The following is a 9,657-nucleotide window of genomic DNA, read 5'->3' as shown; positions in this document are numbered from 1 at the left end:
CGGGCTTTGTTTACCGAGGCGGCCGGTACCTCCGTCTGCCTTGGATGGACCGCATCCGCAGATTTTCGTCCGGCCTTAGCTTAAGGAGACGGCCGTTGCCTCCGATCCTCCGGGCTAGAGCCGGGTGAGGTCGTCTCGAACCACGTGCCTGAAGGCCGCCTCGCGCCGGATTCGGCCCCGCTCATTCGTCGGAGTGACCGCCCGACGCGGGCATCGCTAGATTAGCCGTGGCCCCGATCCTTCCCCATCGACAGCCTTTCGCCCCCTTCGCTCCGGCCTCTGAGGCGGCCGGTACCCCTTTCTTGGATGAGACAGAACCCTTGACGGGCCGTTCGCAGATTTTTGCCCGGCCTGTGTTTAAGGAGGCGGCCGGTACCTCCCTCCTTGGATGACCAACAACCCTTGACCGGCCATTCGCAGATTTTTGCCCGGCCTGTGTTTAAGGAGGCGGCCGGTACCTCCCTCCTTGGATGACCTTCTACCCTTGACGGGCCATTCGCAGATTTTTGCCCGGCCTGTGTTTAAGGAGGCGGCCGGTACCTCCCTCCTTGGATGACCTTCTACCCTTGACGGGCCATTCGCAGATTTTTGCCCGGCCTGTGTTTAAGGAGGCGGCCGGTACCTCCCTCCTTGGATGACCTTCTACCCTTGACGGGCCATTCGCAGATTTTTGCCCGGCCTGTGTTTAAGGAGGCGGCCGGTACCTCCCTCCTTGGATGACCTTCTACCCTTGACGGGCCATTCGCAGATTTTTGCCCGGCCTGTGTTTAAGGAGGCGGCCGGTACCTCCCTCCTTGGATGACCCACTACCCTTGACGGGCCCATTCGCAGATTTTTGCCCGGCCTGTGTTTAGGGAGGCGACCGGTCCTCCGTAGCTTGATCGGATTTCCCTTCCGGCCTGTGTTTAAGGAGGCGGCCGGTCCTCCGTAGCTTGATCGGATTTCCCTTCCAGCCTGTGTTTAAGGAGGCGGCTGGTCCTCCCCGGTCGGTTGCCAAGCGACCGGGACCCGCAAGTGGGCAGGAACCGTCCACCCAACGCCGGCGAGCCGGGGCCGGTGGGGGCCCTACCAAGGCGGGTCTAACTTCAGGCGGTGCAAACGGGGGAGGGGGGTAAGGACGGCTGCCGGGAGCAGACAGCCGTCCCCGGGAGGGGGTAGTAGCTTCGCGGCGGCCGCCGGGAGCAGACGGCCGTCCGCGCATTCTGCCAATGCCTGTAGGACTTTGAATATTTCACAGCCGTGCTGTGGCACTTAGAAAGTTTTTCAGAGACGTGGCACTTAGAAAGTTTTTTCAGAGATGTGGCACTTAGAAAGTTTTTCAGAGATGTGGCACTTAGAAAGTTTTTGAGAGATGTGGCACTTAGAAATTTTTTGAGAGATGTGGCACTTTGAAAATTTTGAGAAATGTGGCACTTAGAAAATTTTCTCTCTCTCTCTGGAAGTGCCGTGCCTTCTTCAGTTCTGCTATCCGAGCAGGGGACGCTTGCTGGCGGCCGTTACCAGCGCTCGGACCAGGCCCAATTGATTTGCATGGAAAACAATTGCGTCCCCCATGCTCGTTCTGACTATATTTTGCGAAAGGGGGGTAAAGTGATGAGTACACTAAGTGGGGGGACCAACCCATGTACTCTAGAAAAAGTACATGGGTTGACAAAAGACCAGTTCGTACTGCACCCCTGGTACCCAAACCCCTGGTACCTTTAGGCACTTAGAAAAATTTCGCCCAAATTTGGAGGTCGCTCCAGGGGAAGAGGCCGAATTTTCGCCTATTACGGCCGACCGCGGGAACCAGCCGAGGCGGACGCTTTTCGGCGCAAGAGCCGTTGGCACTTAGAAAATATTCGCTAAACTTCAAAGGACCTCCAGGGGAAGAGGCCGAATTGTCACTTTTTCTGGCCGACATCGGGAACCAGCCGAGTCGGACTCTTTACGGCGGAGCAGCCGTTGGCACTTAGAAAATATTCGCCAAACTCGGCCGGACTTCCAGGGGAAGAGGCCGAATTGTCACTTGTTCTGCCCGACATCGGGAACCAGCCGAGTCGGACACTTTAAGGCGGAGCAGCCGTTGGCACTTAGAAAATATTCGCCAAACTTGAACGGACCTCCAGGGGAAGAGGCCGAATTTTCACCTGTTCTGGCCGACATCGGGAACCAGCCGAGTCGGACTCTTTAAGGCGGAGCAGCCGTTGGCACTTAGAAAATATTCGTTAAACTTGAAAGGACCTCCAGGGGAAGAGGCCGAATTGTCACTTGTTCTGGCCGACATCGGGAACCAGCCGAGTCGGACGCTTTAAGGCGGAGCAGCCGTTGGCACTTAGAAAATATTCGTTAAACTTGAAAAGACCTCCAGGGGAAGAGGCCGAATTGTCACTTGTTCTGGCCGACATCGGGAACCAGCCGAGTCGGGCCCTTTAAGGCTGAGCAGCCGTTGGCACTTAGGAAATATTTGCCTTAACTCGGCCGGACTTCCAGGGGAAGAGGCCGGATTTTCACTTGTTCTGGCCGACATCGGGAACCAGCCGAGTCGGACGCTTTAAGGCGGAGCAGCCGTTGGCACTTAGAAAATATTCCCCAAACTTGAACGGACCTCCAGGGGAAGAGGCCGAATTTTCACTTGTTCTGGCCGACATCGGGAACCAGCCGAGTCGGACTCTTTACGGCGGAACAGCCGTTGGCACTTGGGAAATATTCGCCGAACTCGGCCGGACTTCCAGGGGAAGAGGCCAATTTTTCACTTGTTCTGGACGACATCGGGAACCAGCCGAGTCGGACCCTTTACGGCGGAACAGCCGTTGGCACTTAGGAAATATTTGCCTTAACTCGGCCGGACTTCCAGGGGAAGAGGCCGGATTTTCACTTGTTCTGGCCGACATCGGGAACCAGCCCAGTCGGACTCTTTACGGCGGAGCAGCCGTTGGCACTTAGGAACTATTCGCCGAACTCGGCCGGACTTCCAGGGGAAGAGGCCGATTTTTCACTTGTTCTGGCCGACATCGGGAACCAGCCGAGTCGGACCCTTTACGGCGGAACAGCCGTTGGCACTTAGGAAATATTTGCCTTAACTCGGCCGGACTTCCAGGGGAAGAGGCCGGATTTTCACTTGTTCTGGCCGACATCGGGAACCAGCCGAGTCGGACCCTTTACGGCGGAACAGCCGTTGGCACTTGGGAAATATTTGCCTTAACTCGGCCGGACTTCCAGGGGAAGAGGCCGGATTTTCACTTGTTCTGGCCGACATCGGGAACCAGCCGAGTCGGACACTTTACGGCTGAGCAGCCGTTGGCACTTAGGAAATATTTGCCTTAACTCGGCCGGACTTCCAGGGGAAGAGGCCGGATTTTCACTTGTTCTGGCCGACATCGGGAACCAGCCGAGTCGGACACTTTAAGGCTGAGCAGCCGTTGGCACTTAGGAAATATTTGCCTTAACTCGGCCGGACTTCCAGGGGAAGAGGCCGGATTTTCACTTGTTCTGGCCGACATCGGGAACCAGCCGAGTCGGACACTTTAAGGCTGAGCAGCCGTTGGCACTTAGGAAATATTTGCCTTAACTCGGCCGGACTTCCAGGGGAAGAGGCCGGATTTTCACTTGTTCTGGCCGACATCGGGAACCAGCCGAGTCGGACACTTTAAGGCTGAGCAGCCGTTGGCACTTAGGAAATATTTGCCTTAACTCGGCCGGACTTCCAGGGGAAGAGGCCGATTTTTCACTTGTTCTGGCCGACATCGGGAACCAGCCGAGTCGGACGCTTTACGGCGGAGCAGCCGTTGGCACTTAGGAAATATTCGTTAATCTTGAACGGACCTCCAGGGGAAGAGGCCGAATTTTCACTTGTTCTGGCCGACATCGGGAACCAGCCGAGTCGGACGCTTTACGGCGGAGCAGCCGTTGGCACTTAGGAAATATTCGTTAATCTTGAACGGACCTCCAGGGGAAGAGGCCGAATTTTCACTTGTTCTGGCCGACATCGGGAACCAGCCGAGTCGGACACTTTACGGCGGAGCAGCCGTTGGCACTTAGGAAATATTCGCCAAAATGTTCCGGACCTCCAGGGGAAGAGGCCAAATTTTCACTTGTTCTGGCCGACCGGGTGAACCGGCCGAGGCGGACACTTTACGGCGGAGCAGCCGTTGGCACTTAGGAAATATTCGCCAAAATGTTCCGGACCTCCAGGGGAAGAGGCCGAATTTTCACTTGTTCTGGCCGACCAAGGGAACCAGCCGAGGCGGACACTTTACGGCGGAGCAGCCGTTGGCACTTAGAAATTATTCAGACTTCCATAAACACACATCGGCCTTTTGCCGTCACTGCCCGGGATGGGCACCGTGGTAGCTCGGACAGTTCGTGTGACAGCTTCCGCTGGCACTTAGACAATTTTTAAAATGAAAATAAACAGTTCTGCACATACGTGCCGACTATATTTTGCGAAAGGGGGGTAAAGTGATGAGTACACTAAGTGGGGGGACCAAGTACATAAAGCCCACCCCTGGTACCTCAGAGAGGCCGAATTGACACATTTTGTGTCCGACCGCGGGAACCAGCCGAGGCGGACGCTTTTCGGCGCAAGAGCCGTTGGCACTTAGAAAATATTCGTTAATCTTGAACGGACCTCCAGGGGAAGAGGCCGAATTTTCACTTGTTCTGGCCGACATCAGGAACCAGCCCAGGCGGACGCTTTTCGGCGCAAGAGCCGTTGGCACTTAGAAGATATTCGTTAATCTTGAACGGACCTCCAGGGGAAGAGGCCGAATGTTCACTTGTTCTGGCCGACATCGGGAACCAGCCGAGTCGGACGCTTTACGGCGGAGCAGCCGTTGGCACTTAGAAAATATTCGTTAATCTTGAACGGACCTCCAGGGGAAGAGGCCGAATTTTCACTTGTTCTGGCCGACATCGGGAACCAGCCGAGTCGGACGCTTTACGGCGGAGCAGCCGTTGGCACTTTGAAAATATTCGTTAAACTTCAACTGACCTCCAGGGGAAGAGGCCGAGTTTCCACTTGTTCTGGCCGACATCGGGAACCAGCCGAGTCGGACACCTTACGGCGGAAGAGCCGATGGCACTTAGAAAATATTCGTTAAACTTGAACGGACCTCCAGGGGAAGAGGCCGAATTTTCGCTTGTTCAGGCCGACCGGAGGAACCGGCCGAGTCGGACACCTTACGGCGGAAGAGCCGATGGCACTTAGAAAATATTCGTTAAACTTGACAGGACCTCCAGGGGAAGAGGCCGAATTTTCGCTCGTTCAGGCCGACCGGAGGAACCGGCCGAGACGGACACCTTACGGCGGAAGAGCCGATGGCACTTAGAAAATATTCGTTAAACTTGACAGGACCTCCAGGGGAAGAGGCCGAATTTTCGCTCGTTCGGGCCGACCGGAGGAACCGGCCGGGTCGGACACCTTACGGCGGAAGAGCCGTTCGCACTTAGAAAATATTCGTTAAACTTGACAGGACCTCCAGGGGAAGAGGCCGAATTTTCGCTTGTTCAGGCCGACCGGAGGAACCGGCCGAGTCGGACACCTTACGGCGGAAGAGCCGATGGCACTTAGAAAATATTCGTTAAACTTGACAGGACCTCCAGGGGAAGAGGCCGAATTTTCGCTCGTTCAGGCCGACCGGAGGAACCGGCCGAGTCGGACACCTTACGGCGGAAGAGCCGATGGCACTTAGAAAATATTCGTTAAACTTGACAGGACCTCCAGGGGAAGAGGCCGAATTTTCGCTCGTTCAGGCCGACCGGAGGAACCGGCCGAGTCGGACACCTTACGGCGGAAGAGCCGATGGCACTTAGAAAATATTCGTTAAACTTGACAGGACCTCCAGGGGAAGAGGCCGAATTTTCGCTCGTTCAGGCCGACCGGAGGAACCGGCCGAGTCGGACACCTTACGGCGGAAGAGCCGATGGCACTTAGAAAATATTCGTTAAACTTGACAGGACCTCCAGGGGAAGAGGCCGAATTTTCGCTCGTTCAGGCCGACCGGAGGAACCGGCCGAGTCGGACACATTACGGCGGAAGAGCCGATGGCACTTAGAAAATATTCGCAGAAGTTGGCCGGACTTCCAGAGCGAGAGGCCGAATTGTCACATTATTTGGCCGACTAGGGGAACCGGCCGAGTCGGACACCTTACGGCGGAAGAGCCGATGGCACTTAGAAAATATTCGTTAAACTTGACAGGACCTCCAGGGGAAGAGGCCGAATTTTCGCTCGTTCAGGCCGACCGGAGGAACCAGCCGGGTCGGACACGTTACGGCGGAAGAGCCGTTCGCACTTAGAAAATATTCGTTAAACTTCACAGGACCTCCAGGGGAAGAGGCCGAATTTTCGCTCGTTCGGGCCGACCGGAGGAACCGGCCGGGTCGGACACGTTACGGCGCAACAGCCGTTGGCACTTTGAAAATATTCGCCAAAATGTTCCGGACCTCCAGGGGAAGAGGCCGAATTTTCGCTCGTTCGGGCCGACCGGAGGAACCAGCCGGGTCGGACACGTTACGGCGCAACAGCCGTTCGCACTTAGAAAATATTCGCCAAAGTCGTCCGGACCTCCAGGGGAAGAGGCCGAATTTTCGCTCGTTCGGGCCGACCGGAGGAACCAGCCGGGTCGGACACGTTACGGCGATACAGCCGTTGGCACTTTGAAAATATTCGCCAAAATGTTCCGGACCTCCAGGGGAAGAGGCCGAATTTTCGCTCGTTCGGGCCGACCGAAGGAACCAGCCGGGTAGGACACTTTACGGCGGAACGGCCGTTGGCACTTTGAAAATATTCGCCAAAATGTTCCGGACCTCCAGGGGAAGAGGCCGAATTTTCGCTCGTTCGGGCCGACCGGAGGAACCGGCCGGGTCGGACACGTTACGGCGCAACAGCCGTTGGCACTTTGAAAATATTCGCCAAAATGTTCCGGACCTCCAGGGGAAGAGGCCGAATTTTCGCTCGTTCGGGCCGACCGGAGGAACCAGCCGGGTCGGACACGTTACGGCGGAACAGCCGTTGGCACTTTGAAAATATTCGCCAAATGTTCCGGACCTCCAGGGGAAGAGGCCGAATTTTCGCTCGTTCGGGCCGACCGGGAGAACCAGCCGAGGCGGACACTTTACGGCGGTTGAGCCGTTGGCACTTAGAAATTATTCAGACTTCCATCAAACACACATCGGCCTTTTGCCGTCACTGCCCGGGATGGGCACCGTGGTAGCTCGGACAGTTCGTGTGACAGCTTCCGCTGGCACTTAGAAAATTTTTAAAATGAAAATAAACAGTTCTGCACATACGTGCCGACTATATTTTGCGAAAGGGGGGTAAAGTGATGAGTACACTAACTGGGGGGACCAAGTACATAAAGCCTACCCCTGGTACCTCAGAGAGGCCGAATTTTCGAATTCTGAGGCCGAGCTGGGGAACCAGACGAGGCGGACACTTTTCCGAGCGAGAGCCGATGGCACTTAGAAAATTTTCGGCTAAGTCGGCAGGACTTCCAGAGCGAGAGGCCGAATATTCGTCATCTGTGGCCGACCGGGGAACCAGCGAAGGCGGATAGGCGGTCACGGAGGTCCCGCCGGCTGGTCCGCGGGCCAATTTGGGTCCCGTAATTTAGCGGTCGCGGTCCGGAATCCACGCCGAGGGGGGAACCAGCGGAGGCGGATAGGCGGTCACGGAGGTCCCGCCGGCTGGTCCGCGGGCCAATTGGGGTCCCGTAAGTTAGCGGTCGCGGCCCGGAATTCGCGCCGGCCGGGGAACCAGCGCAGGCGGATAGGCGGTCACGGAGGTCCCGCCGGCTGGTCCGCGGGCCAATCGGGGTCCCGTAAGTTAGCGGTCGCGGCCCGGAATTCGCGCCGGCCGGGGAACCAGCGCAGGCGGATAGGCGGTCACGGAGGTCCCGCCGGCTGGTCCGCGGGCCAATCGGGGTCCCGTAAGTTAGCGGTCGCGGCCCGGAATTCGCGCCGGCCGGGGAACCAGCGCAGGCGGATAGGCGGTCACGGAGGTCCCGCCGGCTGGTCCGCGGGCCAATCGGGGTCCCGTAAGTTAGCGGTCGCGGCCCGGAATTCGCGCCGGCCCGCAGCCACCGCCAGGCGGATAGGCTGTCACGGAGGTCCCGCCGGCCGGTCCGCGGGGGGAACTGCGCCCTCTGGCGGACACGCCATTGTAAATGAATGGGGTTTGGCACTTAGTGCATTTTTCGCCGAAGCCGACGAGCGCTCCGGGCGAGGAGGCCGGATTCTCGCCATCCGTGGCCGGCCGGGGAACCGGCCAAGGCGGATAGGCGGTCACGGGGGTCCCGCCGGCTGGTCCGCGGGCCAATTGGGGTCCCGTAAGTTAGCGGTCGCGGCCCGGAATCCGCGCCGGCCAGCAGCCACCGGGAGGCGGGTAGGCTGTCACGGAGGTCCCGCCGGCTGGTCCGCGGGCCATTTAGGGTCCCGTAGGTGAGCGGTCGCGGCCCGGAATCCAGGCCGGCCAGGAGGCACCGCCAGGCGGATAGGCGGTCACGGAGGTCCCGCCAGCTGGTCCGCGGGCCATTTATGGTCCCGTAAGTTAGCGGTCGCGGCCCGGAATCCACGCCGGCCAGGAGGCACCGGCAGGCGGATGGGCTTTCACGGAGGTCCCGCCAGCTGGTCCGCGGGCCAATTAGGGTCCCGTAAGTTAGCGGTCGCGGCCCGGAATCCGCGCCGGCCAGCAGCCACCGCCAGGCGGGTAGGCTGTCACGGAGGTCCCGCCAGCTGGTCCGCGGGCCAATTAGGGTCCCGTAAGTTAGCGGTCGCGGCCCGGAATCCGCGCCGGCCAGCAGCCACCGCCAGGCGGGTAGGCTGTCACGGAGGTCCCGCCGGCCGGTCCGCGGGCCAATCAGGGTCCCGTAAGTGAGCGGTCGCGGCCCGGAATGCACGCCGGCCAGGAGGCACCGCCAGGCGGATAGGCGGTCACGGAGGTCCCGGCGGCCGGTCCGCTGGCCAATTACCTCCAGCCGAGCGGATATGAACTTTATTAGCACCTTCTACGAGATGGCGGAGCCTTATTCGACAACCAGCACCTCGGCTTAGCATTTTCCACGGCCCGCTGATCTTCCAGAAGACGTCCAGCCGGTTTCCTCCTCACATTTTAAGCCGGCCGAGGCTTCCGGCACCCCGGCTAAGCTTTCTCCACGGCCCGCTGAGCTTCCAGAAGACCTCCAGCCGGTTCTCCCGGTGCTTTCCTCCTCACGTTTTAAGCCGGCCGAGGCTTCCGGCACCCCGGCTGAGCTTTTTTCCCACGTCCCGCTGAGTTTCCAGGGGACCTCCGGCCGGTTCTCCGCGCGCTTTCCTCCTCACTTTTAAGCCGGCCGAGGCTCCCGGCACCCCGGCCAAGCGTTTCCCACGGCCCGCTGAGCTTCCAGGGGACCTCCGGCCGGTTCTCCGCGCGCCCCCCTCCTAACTCGACGCCCGAGGAGGCTCCCGGCACCCCGGCTAAGCGATTTGAACGGCCCGCTGATCTCCCGGAGGTCGCAACGGGGAATTGCCTCCCTCTCGCGGACACGGCGCGTAAATGCACCGCCTCTCGCACTTGGCGCACACTCACTGGCATCGCTACGCCTCCCGTGGCACTTTAAGCGACCGGGACCACCGCGAGCGCGGGCGATGACTAAGAGGCTCCCCGGCCGGCCTCGCGGAGCTCCGACGCTCCCCCGCCG

Source organism: Syngnathus scovelli, unplaced genomic scaffold, assembly GCF_024217435.2.
Source record: "Syngnathus scovelli strain Florida unplaced genomic scaffold, RoL_Ssco_1.2 HiC_scaffold_114, whole genome shotgun sequence".
NCBI lineage: Eukaryota > Metazoa > Chordata > Actinopteri > Syngnathiformes > Syngnathidae > Syngnathus > Syngnathus scovelli.
The sequence above is the reverse complement of the archived record's forward strand: the minus strand, read 5'-3'. Positions refer to the sequence as shown.